The sequence below is a fragment of the Phyllobates terribilis genome, unplaced genomic scaffold, assembly GCF_046119375.1.
Source record: "Phyllobates terribilis strain yellow unplaced genomic scaffold, ASM4611937v1 Scaffold_152__1_contigs__length_4461920, whole genome shotgun sequence".
Classification (NCBI taxonomy): domain Eukaryota; kingdom Metazoa; phylum Chordata; class Amphibia; order Anura; family Dendrobatidae; genus Phyllobates; species Phyllobates terribilis.
The window spans coordinates 175,806-190,995 of NW_027362912.1; positions in this window are offsets into that span (position 1 = coordinate 175,806).

The following is a 15,190-nucleotide window of genomic DNA, read 5'->3' on the forward strand; positions in this document are numbered from 1 at the left end:
GTATGGCATTGTCTGTTAAGCAGTTGTCTTTGGTGTATGGCATTGCCTGTTAAGCAGTTGTCTTTGGTGTATGGCATTGTCTGTTAAGCAGTTGTCTTTGGTGTATGGCATTGCCTGTTAAGCAGTTGTCTTTGGTGTATGGCGTTGCCTGTTAAGCAGTTTTCTTTGGTGTATGGCGTTGCCTGTTAAGCAGTTTTCTTTGGTGTATGGCATTGTCTGTTAAGCAGTTGTCTTTGGTGTATGGCATTGTCTGTTAAGCAGTTGTCTTTGGTGTATGGCATTGCCTGTTAAGCAGTTGTCTTTGGTGTATGGCATTGCCTGTAAAGCAGTTGTCTTTGGTGTATGGCATTGCCTGTTAAGCAGTTGTCTTTGGTGTATGGCGTTGCCTGTTAAGCAGTTTTCTTTGGTGTATGGCGTTGCCTTTTAAGCAGTTTTCTTTGGTGTATGGCATTGTCTGTTAAGCAGTTTTCTTTGGTGTATGGCATTGTCTGTTAAGCAGTTGTCTTTGGTGTATGGCATTGCCTGTTAAGCAGTTGTCTTTGGTGTATGGCATTGCCTGTTAAGCAGTTGTCTTTGGTGTATGGCAGTGTCTGTTAAGCAGTTGTCTTTGGTGTATGGCATTGCCTGTTAAGCAGTTGTCTTTGGTGCATGGCGTTGTCTGTTAAGCAGTTGTCTTTACTGTATGGCATTGTCTGTTTAGCAGTTGTCTTTGGTGTATGGCATTGCCTGTTAAGCAGTTGTCTTTGGTGTATGGCATTGTCTGTTAAGCAGTTGTCTGTGGTGTATGGCATTGTCTGTTAAGAAGTTGTCTTTGGTGTATGGCATTGTCTGTTAAGCAGTTTTCTTTGGTGTATGGCATTGCCTGTTAAGCAGTTTTCTTTGGTGTATGGCATTGTCTGTTAAGCAGTTGTCTTTGGTGTATGACATTGTCTGTTAACCAGTTGTCTTTGGTGTATGGCATTGCCTGTTATGCAGTTGTCTTTGGTGTATGGCGTTGCCTCTTAAGCAGTTTCCTTTGGTGTATGGCATTGTCTGTTAAGAAGTTGTCTTTGGTGTATGGCATTGTCTGTTAAGCAGTTGTCTTTGGTGTATGGCATTGCCTGTTAGGCAGTTTTCTTTGGTGTATGGCATTGTCTGTTAAGCAGTTGTCTTTGGTGTATGGCATTGCCTGTTAAGCAGTTGTCTTTGGTGTATGGCATTGTCTGTTAAGCAGTTGTCTTTGGTGTATGGCATTGCCTGTTAAGCAGTTGTCTTTGGTGTATGGCGTTGCCTGTTAAGCAGTTTTCTTTGGTGTATGGCGTTGCCTGTTAAGCAGTTTTCTTTGGTGTATGGCATTGTCTGTTAAGCAGTTGTCTTTGGTGTATGGCATTGTCTGTTAAGCAGTTGTCTTTGGTGTATGGCATTGCCTGTTAAGCAGTTGTCTTTGGTGTATGGCATTGCCTGTTAAGCAGTTGTCTTTGGTGTATGGCAGTGTCTGTTAAGCAGTTGTCTTTGGTGTATGGCATTGCCTGTTAAGCAGTTGTCTTTGCTGCATGGCGTTGTCTGTTAAGCAGTTGTCTTTGGTGTATGGCAGTGTCTGTTAAGCAGTTGTCTTTACTGTATGGCGTTGTCTGTTTAGCAGTTGTCTTTGGTGTATGGCATTGCCTGTTAAGCAGTTGTCTTTGGTGTATGGCATTGTCTGTTAAGCAGTTGTCTGTGGTGTATGGCATTGTCTGTTAAGCAGTTGTCTTTGGTGTATGGCATTGTCTGTTAAGTAGTTGTCTTTGGTGTATGGCATTGTCTGTTAATCACTTGTCTTTGGTGTGTGGCATTGTATGTTAAGCAGTTGTCTTTGGTGTATGGCATTGTCTGTTAAGCAGTTGTCTTTGGTGTATGGCATTGTCTGTTAAGCAGTTGTCTTTGGTGTATGGCATTGTCTGTTAAGCAGTTGTCTTTGGTGTATGGCAGTGTCTGTTAAGCAGTTGTCTTTGGTGTATGGCATTGTCTGTTAAGCAGTTGTCTTTGGTGTATGGCAGTGTCTGTTAAGCAGTTGTCTTTGGTGTATGGCATTGTCTGTTAAGCAGTTGTCTTTGGTGTATGGCGTTGTCTGTTAAGCAGTTGTCTTTGGTGTATGGCAGTGTCTGTTAAGCAGTTGTCTTTACTGTATGGCATTGTCTGTTTAGCAGTTGTCTTTGGTGTATGGCATTGCCTGTTAAGCAGTTGTCTTTGGTGTATGGCATTGCCTGTTAAGCAGTTGTCTTTGGTGTATGGCATTGTCTGTTAAGCAGTTGTCTGTGGTGTATGGCATTGTCTGTTAAGCAGTTGTCTTTGGTGTATGGCATTGTCTGTTAAGCAGTTGTCTTTGGTGTATGGCAGTGTCTGTTAAGCAGTTGTCTTTGGTGTATGGCATTGTCTGTTAAGCAGTTGTCTTTGGTGTATGGCATTGTCTGTTAAGCAGTTGTCTTTGGTGTATGGCATTGTCTGTTAAGCAGTTGTCTTTGGTGTATGGCATTGTCTGTTAAGCAGTTGTCTTTGGTGTATGGCATTGTCTGTTAAGCAGTTGTCTTTGGTGTATGGCATTGTCTGCTAAGCAGTTGTCTTTGGTGTATGGCATTGTCTGTTAAGCAGTTGTCTTTGGTGTATGGTATTGTCTGTTAAGCAGTTGTCTTTGGTGTATGGCATTGCTTATTAAGCAGTTGTCTTTGGTGTATGGCATTGCTTATTAAGCAGTTGTCTTTGGTGTATAGCATGGCCTGTTAAGCAGTTGTCTTTGGTGTGTGGCATTGCCTGTTAAGCAGTTTTCTTTGGTGTATGACATTGTCTGTTAAGCAGTTTTCTTTGGTGTATGGCATTGCCTGTTAAGCAGTTGTCTTTGGTGTATGGCATTGCCTGTTAAGCAGTTTTCTTTGGTGTATGGCATTGCCTGTTAAGCAGTTTTCTTTGGTATATGGCATTGTCTGTTAAGCAGTTGTCTTTGGTGTATGACATTGCCTGTTAACCAGTTGTCTTTGGTGTATGGCATTGCCTGTTAACCAGTTGTCTTTGGTGTATGGCGTTGCCTCTTAAGCAGTTTCCTTTGGTGTATGGCATTGTCTGTTAAGCAGTTGTCTTTGGTGTATGGCATTGTCTGTTAAGCAGTTGTCTTTGGTGTATGGCATTGTCTGTTAAGCAGTTTTCTTTGGTGTATGGCATTGTCTGTTAAGCAGTTGTCTTTGGTGTATGGCATTGCCTGTTAAGCAGTTGTCTTTGGTGTATGGCGTTGCCTGTTAAGCAGTTGTCTTTGGTGTATGGCGTTGCCTGTTAAGCAGTTTTCTTTGGTGTATGGCGTTGCCTGTTAAGCAGTTTTCTTTGGTGTATGGCATTGCCTGTTAAGCAGTTGTCTTTGGTGTATGGCATTGCCTGTTAAGCAGTTGTCTTTGGTGTATGGCAGTGTCTGTTAAGCAGTTGTCTTTGGTGTATGGCATTGCCTGTTAAGCAGTTGTCTTTGGTGTATGGCAGTGTCTGTTAAGCAGTTGTCTTTACTGTATGGCATTGTCTGTTTAGCAGTTGTCTTTGGTGTATGGCAGTGTCTGTTAAGCAGTTGTCTTTACTGTATGGCATTGTCTGTTTAGCAGTTGTCTTTGGTGTATGGCATTGCCTGTTAAGCAGTTGTCTTTGGTGTATTGCATTGTCTGTTAAGCAGTTGTCTGTGGTGTATGGCATTGCCTGTTAAGCAGTTGTCTTTGGTGTATGGCATTGTCTGTTAAGTAGTTGTCTTTGGTGTATGGCATTGTCTGTTAAGCAGTTGTCTTTGGTGTATGGCATTGTCTGTTAAGCAGTTGTCTTTGGTGTATGGCATTGTCTGTTAAGCAGTTGTCTTTGGTGTATGGCATTGTCTGTTAAGCAGTTGTCTTTGGTGTATGGCAGTGTCTGTTAAGCAATTGTCTTTGGTGTGTGGCATTGCCTGTTAAGCAGTTGTCTTTGGTGTGTGGCATTGTCTGTTAAGCAGTTGTCTTTGGTGTATGGCATTGCCTGTTAAGCAGTATTCTTTGGTGTATGGTATTGTCTGTTAAGCAGTTGTCTTTGGTGCATGGCATTGTCTGTTAAGCAGTTGTCTTTGGTGTATGGCATTGTCTGTTAAGCACTTTTCTTTGGTGTATGGTATTGTCTGTTAAGCAGTTGTCTTTGGTGTATGGCATTGCCTGTTAAGCAGTTTTCTTTGGTGTATGACATTGCCTGTTAAGCAGTTGTCTTTGGTGCATGGCATTGCCTGTTAAGCAGTTTTCTTTGGTGTATGGCATTGCCTGTTAAGCAGTTGTCTTTGGTGTATGGCATTGCCTGTTAAGCAGTTTTCTTTGGTGTATGGCATTGCCTGTTAAGCAGTTTTCTTTGGTGTATGGCATTGTCTGTTAAGCAGTTGTCTTTGGTGTATGACATTGCCTGTTAACCAGTTGTCTTTGATGTATGGCATTGCCTGTTAAGCAGTTGTCTTTAGTTTATGGCGTTGCCTCTTAAGCAGTTTCCTTTGGTGTATGGCATTGTCTGTTAAGAAGTTGTCTTTGGTGTATGGCATTGTCTGTTAAGAAGTTGTCTTTGTTGTATGGCATTGTCTGTTAAGCAGCTGTCTTTGGTGTATGGCATTGCCTGTTAAGCAGTTTTCTTTGGTGTATGGCATTGTCTGTTAAGCAGTTGTCTTTGGTGTATGGCATTGCCTGTTAAGCAGTTGTCTTTGGTGTATGGCATTGTCTGTTAAGCAGTTGTCTTTGGTGTATGGCATTGCCTGTTAAGCAGTTGTCTTTGGTGTATGGCATTGCCTGTTAAGCAGTTTTCTTTGGTGTATGGCGTTGCCTGTTAAGCAGTTTTCTTTGGTGTATGGCAATGTCTGTTAAGCAGTTGTCTTTAGTGTATGGCGTTGCCTGTTAAGCAGTTGTCTTTGGTGTATGGCATTGTCTGTTAAGCAGTTGTCTTTGGTGTATGGCATTGCCTGTTAAGCAGTTGTCTTTAGTGTATGGCATTGTCTGTTAAGCAGTTGTCTTTGGTGTATGGCATTGCCTGTTAAGCAGTTGTCTTTGGTGTATGGCATTGTCTGTTAAGCAGTTGTCTTTGGTGCATAGCGCTGTCTGTTAAGCAGTTGTCTTTGGTGTATGGCATTGTCTGTTAAGCAGTAGTCTTTGGTGTATGGCATTGTCTGTTAAGCAGTTGTCTTTGGTGTATGGCATTGACTGTTAAGCTGTTGTCTTTGGTGTATGGCATTGTCTGTTTAGCAGTTGTCTTTGGTGTATGGCAGTGTCTGTTAAGCACTTGTCTTTACTGTATGGCATTGTCTGTTTAGCAGTTGTCTTTGGTGTATGGCATTGCCTGCTAAGCAGTTGTCTTTGGTGTATGGCATTGACTGTTAAGCAGTTGTCTTTGGTGTATGGCATTGTCTGTTAAGCAGTTGTCTTTGGTGTATGGCATTGTCTGTTAAGCAGTTGTCTTTGGTGTATGGTATTGTCTGTTAAGCAGTTGTCTTTGGTGTATGGCATTGCTTATTAAGCAGTTGTCTTTGGTGTGTGGCATTGCCTATTAAGCAGCTGTCTTTGGTGTATGGCATTGCCTGTTAAGCAGTTGTCTTTGGTGTATGGCATTGCCTGTTAAGCAGTTGTCTTTGGTGTGTGGCATTGTCTGTTAAGCAGTTGTCTTTGGTGTATGGCATTGTCTGTTAAGCAGTTGTCTTTGGTGTATGGCATTGTCTGTTAAGCAGTTGTCTTTGGTGTATGGCAGTGTCTGTTAAGCAGTTTTCTTTGGTGTATGGCATTGCCTGTTAAGCAGTTGACTTTGGTGTATGACATTGCCTGTTAACCATTTGTCTTTGGTGTATGGCATTGCCTGTTAACCAGTTGTCTTTGGTGTATGGCGTTGCCTCTTAAGCAGTTTCCTTTGGTGTATGGCATTGTCTGTTAAGCAGTTGTCTTTGGTGTATGGCATTGTCTGTTAAGCAGTTGTCTTTGGTGTATGGCATTGTCTGTTAAGCAGTTGTCTTTGGTGTATGGCATTGTCTGTTAAGCAGTTTTCTTTGGTGTATGGCATTGTCTGTTAAGCAGTTGTCTTTGGTGTATGGCGTTGCCTGTTAAGCAGTTTTCTTTGGTGTATGGCGTTGCCTGTTAAGCAGTTTTCTTTGGTGTATGGCATTGCCTGTTAAGCAGTTGTCTTTGGTGTATGGCATTGCCTGTTAAGCAGTTGTCTTTGGTGTATGGCAGTGTCTGTTAAGCAGTTGTCTTTGGTGTATGGCATTGCCTGTTAAGCAGTTGTCTTTGGTGTATGGCAGTGTCTGTTAAGCAGTTGTCTTTACTGTATGGCATTGTCTGTTTAGCAGTTGTCTTTGGTGTATGGCATTGCCTGTTAAGCAGTTGTCTTTGGTGTATGGCATTGTCTGTTAGGCAGTTGTCTGTGGTGTATGGCATTGCCTGTTAAGCAGTTGTCTTTGGTGTATGGCATTGTCTGTTAAGTAGTTGTCTTTGGTGTATGGCATTGTCTGTTAAGCAGTTGTCTTTGGTGTATGGCATTGTCTGTTAAGCAGTTGTCTTTGGTGTATGGCATTGTCTGTTAAGCAGTTGTCTTTGGTGTATGGCATTGTCTGTTAAGCAGTTGTCTTTGGTGTATGGCAGTGTCTGTTAAGCAGTTGTCTTTGGTGTGTGGCATTGCCTGTTAAGCAGTTGTCTTTGGTGTGTGGCATTGTCTGTTAAGCAGTTGTCTTTGGTGTATGGCATTGCCTGTTAAGCAGTATTCTTTGGTGTATGGTATTGTCTGTTAAGCAGTTGTCTTTGGTGCATGGCATTGTCTGTTAAGCAGTTGTCTTTGGTGTATGGCATTGTCTGTTAAGCAATTGTCTTTGGTGTATGGTACTGTCTGTTAAGCAGTTGTCTTTGGTGTATGGCATTGCCTGTTAAGCAGTTTTCTTTGGTGTATGACATTGCCTGTTAAGCAGTTGTCTTAGGTGCATGGCATTGCCTGTTAAGCAGTTTTCTTTGGTGTATGGCATTGCCTGTTAAGCAGTTGTCTTTGGTGTATGGCATTGCCTGTTAAGCAGTTTTCTTTGGTGTATGGCATTGCCTGTTAAGCAGTTTTCTTTGGTGTATGGCATTGTCTGTTAAGCAGTTGTCTTTGGTGTATGACATTGCCTGTTAACCAGTTGTCTTTGGTGTATGGCATTGCCTGTTAAGCAGTTGTCTTTAGTTTATGGCGTTGCCTCTTAAGCAGTTTCCTTTGGTGTATGGCATTGTCTGTTAAGAAGTTGTCTTTGGTGTATGGCATTGTCTGTTAAGAAGTTGTCTTTGGTGTATGGCATTGTCTGTTAAGCAGCTGTCTTTGGTGTATAGCATTGCCTGTTAAGCAGTTTTCTTTGGTGTATGGCATTGTCTGTTAAGCAGTTGTCTTTGGTGTATGGCATTGCCTGTTAAGCAGTTGTCTTTGGTGTATGGCATTGTCTGTTAAGCAGTTGTCTTTGGTGTATGGCATTGCCTGTTAAGCAGTTGTCTTTGGTGTATGGCATTGCCTGTTAAGCAGTTTTCTTTGGTGTATGGCGTTGCCTGTTAAGCAGTTTTCTTTGGTGTATGGCATTGTCTGTTAAGCAGTTGTCTTTGGTGTATGGCGTTGTCTTTGGTGTATGGCATTGCCTGTTAAGCAGTTGTCTTTGGTGTATGGCATTGCCTGTTAAGCAGTTGTCTTTGGTGTATGGCAGTGTCTGTTAAGCAGTTTTCTTTGGTGTATGGCATTGCCTGTTAAGCAGTTGTCTTTGGTGCATGGCGTTGTCTGTTAAGCAGTTGTCTTTGGTGTATGGCATTGTCTGTTAAGCAGTTGTCTTTAGTGTATGGCGTTGCCTGTTAAGCAGTTTTCTTTGGTGTATGGCAATGTCTGTTAAGCAGTTGTCTTTGGTGTATGGCATTGCCTGTTAAGCAGTTGTCTTTGGTGTATGGCATTGTCTGTTAAGCAATTGTCTTTAGTGTATGGCGTTGCCTGTTAAGCAGTTGTCTTTGGTGTATGGCGTTGTCTGTTAAGCAGTTGTCTTTGGTGTATGGAATTGTCTGTTAAGCAGTTGTCTTTAGTGTATGGCGTTGCCTGTTAAGCAGTTGTCTTTGGTGTATGGCATTGTCTGTTAAGCAGTTGTCTTTGGTGTATGGCATTGCCTGTTAAGCAGTTGTCTTTAGTGTATGGCATTGTCTGTTAAGCAGTTGTCTTTGGTGTATGGCATTGCCTGTTAAGCAGTTGTCTTTGGTGTATGGCATTGTCTGTTAAGCAGTTGTCTTTGGTGCATAGCGCTGTCTGTTAAGCAGTTGTCTTTGGTGTATGGCATTGTCTGTTAAGCAGTAGTCTTTGGTGTATGGCATTGTCTGTTAAGCAGTTGTCTTTGGTGTATGGCATTGACTGTTAAGCTGTTGTCTTTGGTGTATGGCATTGTCTGTTTAGCAGTTGTCTTTGGTGTATGGCAGTGTCTGTTAAGCAGTTGTCTTTACTGTATGGCATTGTCTGTTTAGCAGTTGTCTTTGGTGTATGGCATTGCCTGCTAAGCAGTTGTCTTTGGTGTATGGCATTGACTGTTAAGCAGTTGTCTTTGGTGTATGGCATTGTCTGTTAAGCAGTTGTCTTTGGTGTATGGCATTGTCTGTTAAGCAGTTGTCTTTGGTGTATGGTATTGTCTGTTAAGCAGTTGTCTTTGGTGTATGGCATTGCTTATTAAGCAGTTGTCTTTGGTGTGTGGCATTGCCTATTAAGCAGCTGTCTTTGGTGTATGGCATTGCCTGTTAAGCAGTTGTCTTTGGTGTATGGCATTGCCTGTTAAGCAGTTGTCTTTGGTGTGTGGCATTGTCTGTTAAGCAGTTGTCTTTGGTGTATGGCATTGTCTGTTAAGCAGTTGTCTTTGGTGTATGGCATTGTCTGTTAAGCAGTTGTCTTTGGTGAATGGCATTGTCTGTTAAGCAGTTGTCTTTGGTGTATGGCATTGTCTGTTAAGCAGTTGTCTTTGGTGTGTGGCATTGTCTGTTAAGCAGTTGTCTTTGGTGTATGGCATTAACTGTTAAGCAGTATTCTTTGGTGTATGGTATTGTCTGTTAAGCAGTTGTCTTTGGTGTATGGCATTGTCTGTTAAGCAGTTGTCTTTGGTGTATGGCATTGTCTCTTAAGCAGTTGTCTTTGGTGTATGGCATTGTCTGTTAAGCAGTTGATTTTGGTGTATGGCATTGTCTGTTAAGCAGTTGTCTTTGGTGTATGGTATTGTCTGTTAAGCAGTTGTCTTTGGTGTATGGCATTGCCTGTTAAGCAGTTTTCTTTGGTGTATGACATTGTCTGTTAAGCAGTTTTCTTTGGTGTATGGCATTGCCTGTTAAGCAGTTGTCTTTGGTGTATGGCCTTGCCTGTTAAGAAGTTTTCTTTGGTGTATGGCATTGCCTGTTAAGCAGTTTTCTTTGGTGTATGGCATTGTCTGTTAAGCAGTTGTCTTTGGTGTATGACATTGCCTGTTAACCAGTTGTCTTTGGTGTATGGCATTGCCTGTTAAGCAGTTGTCTTTGGTGTATGGCGATGCCTCTTAAGCAGTTTCCTTTGGTGTATGGCATTGTCTGTTAAGCAGTTGTCTTTGGTGTATGGCATTGTCTGTTAAGCAGTTTTCTTTGGTGTATGGCATTGTCTGTTAAGCAGTTGTCTTTGGTGTATGGCATTGCCTGTTAAGCAGTTGTCTTTGGTGTATGGCATTGTCTGTTAAGCAGTTGTCTTTGGTGTATGGCATTGCCTGTTAAGCAGTTGTCTTTGGTGTATGGCGTTGCCTGTTAAGCAGTTGTCTTTGGTGTATGGCGTTGCCTGTTAAGCAGTTGTCTTTGGTGTATGGCATTGTCTGTTAAGCAGTTGTCTTTGGTGTATGGCATTGCCTGTTAAGCAGTTGTCTTTGGTGTATGGCAGTGTCTGTTAAGCAGTTGTCTTTGGTGTATGGCATTGCCTGTTAAGCAGTTGTCTTTGGTGCATGGCGTTGTCTGTTAAGCAGTTGTCTTTGGTGCATGGCGTTGTCTGTTAAGCAGTTGTCTTTGGTGCATGGCATTGTCTGTTAAGCAGTTTTCTTTGGTGTATGGCATTGCCTGTTAAGCAGTTTTCTTTGGTGCATGGCATTGTCTGTTAAGCAGTTGTCTTTGGTGTATGACATTGCCTGTTAACCAGTTGTCTTTGGTGTATGGCATTGCCTGTTAAGCAGTTGTCTTTGGTGTATGGCGATGCCTCTTAAGCAGTTTCCTTTGGTGTATGGCATTGTCTGTTAAGCAGTTGTCTTTGGTGTATGGCATTGTCTGTTAAGCAGTTTTCTTTGGTGTATGGCATTGTCTGTTAAGCAGTTGTCTTTGGTGTATGGCATTGCCTGTTAAGCAGTTGTCTTTGGTGTATGGCATTGTCTGTTAAGCAGTTGTCTTTGGTGTATGGCATTGCCTGTTAAGCAGTTGTCTTTGGTGTATGGCGTTGCCTGTTAAGCAGTTGTCTTTGGTGTATGGCGTTGCCTGTTAAGCAGTTGTCTTTGGTGTATGGCATTGTCTGTTAAGCAGTTGTCTTTGGTGTATGGCATTGCCTGTTAAGCAGTTGTCTTTGGTGTATGGCAGTGTCTGTTAAGCAGTTGTCTTTGGTGTATGGCATTGCCTGTTAAGCAGTTGTCTTTGGTGTATGGCATTGTCTGTTAAGCAGTTGTCTTTGGTGTATGGCATTGTCTGTTAAGCAGTTGTCTTCGGTGTATGGCATTGTCTGTTATGCAGTTGTCTTTGGTGTATGGCATTGTCTGTTAAGCAGTTGTCTTTGGTGTATGGCATTGTCTGTTAAGCAGTTGTCTTTGGTGTATGGCATTGTATGTTAAGCAGTTGTCTTTACTGTATGGCATTGTCTGTTTAGCAGTTGTCTTTGGTGTATGGCATTGCCTGTTAAGCAGTTGTCTTTGGTGTATGGCATTGTCTGTTAAGCAGTTGTCTGTGGTGTATGGCATTGTCTGTTAAGCAGTTGTCTTTGGTGTATGGCATTGTCTGTTAAGCAGTTTTCTTTGGTGTATGGCATTGCCTGTTAAGCAGTTTTCTTTGGTGTATGGCATTGTCTGTTAAGCAGTTGTTTTTGGTGTATGACATTGCCTGTTAACCAGTTGTCTTTGGTGTATGGCATTGCCTGTTAAGCAGTTGTCTTTGGTGTATGGCGTTGCCTCTTAAGCAGTTTCCTTTGGTGTATGGCATTGTCTGTTAAGAAGTTGTCTTTGGTGTATGGCATTGCCTGTTAAGCAGTTGTCTTTGGTGTATGGCATTGCCTGTTAGGCAGTTTTCTTTGGTGTATGGCATTGTCTGTTAGGCAGTTTTCTTTGGTGTATGGCATTGTCTGTTAAGCAGTTGTCTTTGGTGTATGGCATTGTCTGTTAAGCAGTTGTCTTTGGTGTATGGCGTTGCCTCTTAAGCAGTTTCCTTTGGTGTATGGCATTGTCTGTTAAGAAGTTGTCTTTGGTGTATGGCATTGCCTGTTAAGCAGTTGTCTTTGGTGTATGGCATTGCCTGTTAGGCAGTTTTCTTTGGTGTATGGCATTGTTTGTTAAGCAGTTGTCTTTGGTGTATGGCATTGCCTGTTAAGCAGTTGTCTTTGGTGTATGGCATTGTCGGTTAAGCAGTTGCCTTTGGTGTATGGCATTGCCTGTTAAGCAGTTGTCTTTGGTGTATGGCGTTGCCTGTTAAGCAGTTTTCTTTGGTGTATGGCGTTGCCTGTTAAGCAGTTTTCTTTGGTGTATGGCATTGTCTGTTAAGCAGTTGTCTTTGGTGTATGGCATTGTCTGTTAAGCAGTTGTCTTTGGTGTATGGCATTGCCTGTTAAGCAGTTGTCTTTGGTGTATGGCAGTGTCTGTTAAGCAGTTGTCTTTGGTGTATGGCATTGCCTGTTAAGCAGTTGTCTTTGGTGCATGGTGTTGTCTGTTAAGCAGTTGTCTTTGGTGTATGGCAGTGTCTGTTAAGCAGTTGTCTTTACTGTATGGCATTGTCTGTTTAGCAGTTGTCTTTGGTGTATGGCATTGCCTGTTAAGCAGTTGTCTTTGGTGTATGGCATTGTCTGTTAAGCAGTTGTCTGTGGTGTATGGCATTGTCTGTTAAGCAGTTGTCTTTGGTGTATGGCATTGTCTGTTAAGTAGTTGTCTTTGGTGTATGGCACTGTCTGTTAAGCAGTTGTCTTTGGTGTATGGCATTGTCTGTTAAGCAGTTGTCTTTGGTGTATGGCATTGCCTGTTAAGCAGTTGTCTTTGGTGTATGGCATTGCCTGTTAAGCAGTTGTCTTTGGTGTATGACATTGTCTGTTAAGCAGTTGTCTTTGGTGTATGGCATTGTCTGTTAAGCAGTTGTCTTTGGTGTATGGCATTGTCTGTTAAGCAGTTGTCTTTGGTGTACGGCAGTGTCTGTTAAGCAGTTGTCTTTGGTGTATGGTATTGTCTGTTAAGCAGTTGTCTTTGGTGTATGGCATTGCTTTTTAAGCAGTTGTCTTTGGTGTATGGCATTGCCTGTTAAGCAGTTGTCTTTGGTGTGTGGCATTGCCTGTTAAGCAGTTGTCTTTGGTGTATGGCATTGCCTGTTAAGCAGTTGTGTTTGGTGTATGGCATTGCCTGTTAAGCAGTTGTCTTTGGTGTGTGGCATTGTCTGTTAAGAAGTTGTCTTTGGTGTATGGCATTGTCTGTTAAGCAGTTGTCTTTGGTGTATGGCATTGTCTGTTAAGCAGTTGTCTTTGGTGTATGGCAGTGTCTGTTAAGCAGTTGTCTTTGGTGCATGGCATTGTCTGTTAAGCAGTTGTCTTTGGTGTATGGCGTTGCCTGTTAAGCAATTGTCTTTAGTGTATGGCATTGTCTGTTAAGCAGTTGTCTTTGGTGTATGGCATTGCCTGTTAAGCAGTATTCTTTGGTGTATGGTACTGTCTGTTAAGCAGTTGTCTTTGGTGTATGGCATTGTCTGTTAAGCAGTTGTCTTTGGTGTATGGCATTGCCTGTTAAGCAGTTTTCTTTGGTGTATGACACTGCCTGTTAAGCAGTTGTCTTTGGTGCATGGCATTGCCTGTTAAGCAGTTTTCTTTGGTGTATGGTATTGTCTGTTAAGCAGTTGTCTTTGGTGTATGGTATTGTCTGTTAAGCACTTGTCTTTGGTGTATGGTATTGTCTGTTAAGCAGTTGTCTTTGGTGTATGGCATTGCCTGTTAAGCACTTGTCTTTGGTGTATGGTATTGTCTGTTAAGCAGTTGTCTTTGGTGTATGGCATTGCCTGTTAAGCAGTTTTCTTTGGTGTATGACACTGCCTGTTAAGCAGTTGTCTTTGGTGCATGGCATTGCCTGTTAAGCAGTTGTCTTTGGTGTATGGCATTCCCTGTTAGGCAGTTTTCTTTGGTGTATGGCATTGTCTGTTAAGCAGTTGTCTTTGGTGTATGGCATTGCCTGTTAAGCAGTTGTCTTTGGTGTATGGCATTGTCGGTTAAGCAGTTGTCTTTGGTGTATGGCATTGCCTGTTAAGCAGTTGTCTTTGGTGTATGGCGTTGCCTGTTAAGCAGTTTTCTTTGGTGTATGGCGTTGCCTGTTAAGCAGTTTTCTTTGGTGTATGGCATTGTCTGTTAAGCAGTTGTCTTTGGTGTATGGCATTGTCTGTTAAGCAGTTGTCTTTGGTGTATGGCATTGCCTGTTAAGCAGTTGTCTTTGGTGTATGGCAGTGTCTGTTAAGCAGTTGTCTTTGGTGTATGGCATTGCCTGTTAAGCAGTTGTCTTTGGTGCATGGTGTTGTCTGTTAAGCAGTTGTCTTTGGTGTATGGCAGTGTCTGTTAAGCAGTTGTCTTTACTGTATGGCATTGTCTGTTTAGCAGTTGTCTTTGGTGTATGGCATTGTTTGTTAAGCAGTTGTCTTTGGTGTATGGCATTGTCTGTTAAGCAGTTGTCTGTGGTGTATGGCATTGTCTGTTAAGCAGTTGTCTTTGGTGTATGGCATTGTCTGTTAAGTAGTTGTCTTTGGTGTATGGCATTGTCTGTTAAGCAGTTGTCTTTGGTGTATGGCATTGTCTGTTAAGCAGTTGTCTTTGGTGTATGGCATTGCCTGTTAAGCAGTTGTCTTTGGTGTATGGCATTGCCTGTTAAGCAGTTGTCTTTGGTGTATGTCATTGTCTGTTAAGCAGTTGTCTTTGGTGTATGGCATTGTCTGTTAAGCAGTTGTCTTTGGTGTATGGCATTGTCTGTTAAGCAGTTGTCTTTGGTGTACGGCAGTGTCTGTTAAGCAGTTGTCTTTGGTGTATGGTATTGTCTGTTAAGCAGTTGTCTTTGGTGTATGGCATTGCTTTTTAAGCAGTTGTCTTTGGTGTATGGCATTGCCTGTTAAGCAGTTGTCTTTGGTGTGTGGCATTGCCTGTTAAGCAGTTGTCTTTGGTGTATGGCATTGCCTGTTAAGCAGTTGTGTTTGGTGTATGGCATTGCCTGTTAAGCAGTTGTCTTTGGTGTGTGGCATTGTCTGTTAAGAAGTTGTCTTTGGTGTATGGCATTGTCTGTTAAGCAGTTGTCTTTGGTGTATGGCATTGTCTGTTAAGCAGTTGTCTTTGGTGTATGGCAGTGTCTGTTAAGCAGTTGTCTTTGGTGTGTGGCATTGCCTGTTAAGCAGTTGTCTTTGGTGTATGGCATTGTCTGTTAAGCAGTTGTCTTTGGTGTGTGGCGTTGCCTGTTAAGCAGTTGTCTTTAGTGTATGGCATTGTCTGTTAAGCAGTTGTCTTTGGTGTATGGCATTGCCTGTTAAGCAGTATTCTTTGGTGTATGGTATTGTCTGTTAAGCAGTTGTCTTTGGTGCATGGCATTGTCTGTTAAGCAGTTGTCTTTGGTGTATGGCGTTGCCTGTTAAGCAATTGTCTTTAGTGTATGGCATTGTCTGTTAAGCAGTTGTCTTTGGTGTATGGCATTGCCTGTTAAGCAGTATTCTTTGGTGTATGGTATTGTCTGTTAAGCAGTTGTCTTTGGTGCATGGCATTGTCTGTTAAGCAGTTGTCTTTGGTGTATGGCATTGTCTGTTAAGCAGTTGTCTTTGGTGTATGGCATTGCCTGTTAAGCAGTTTTCTTTGGTGTATGACACTGCCTGTTAAGCAGTTGTCTTTGGTGCATGGCATTGCCTGTTAAGCAGTTTTCTTTGGTGTATGGTATTGTCTGTTAAGCAGTTGTCTTTGGTGTATGGTATTGTCTGTTAAGCACTTGTCTTTGGTGTATGGT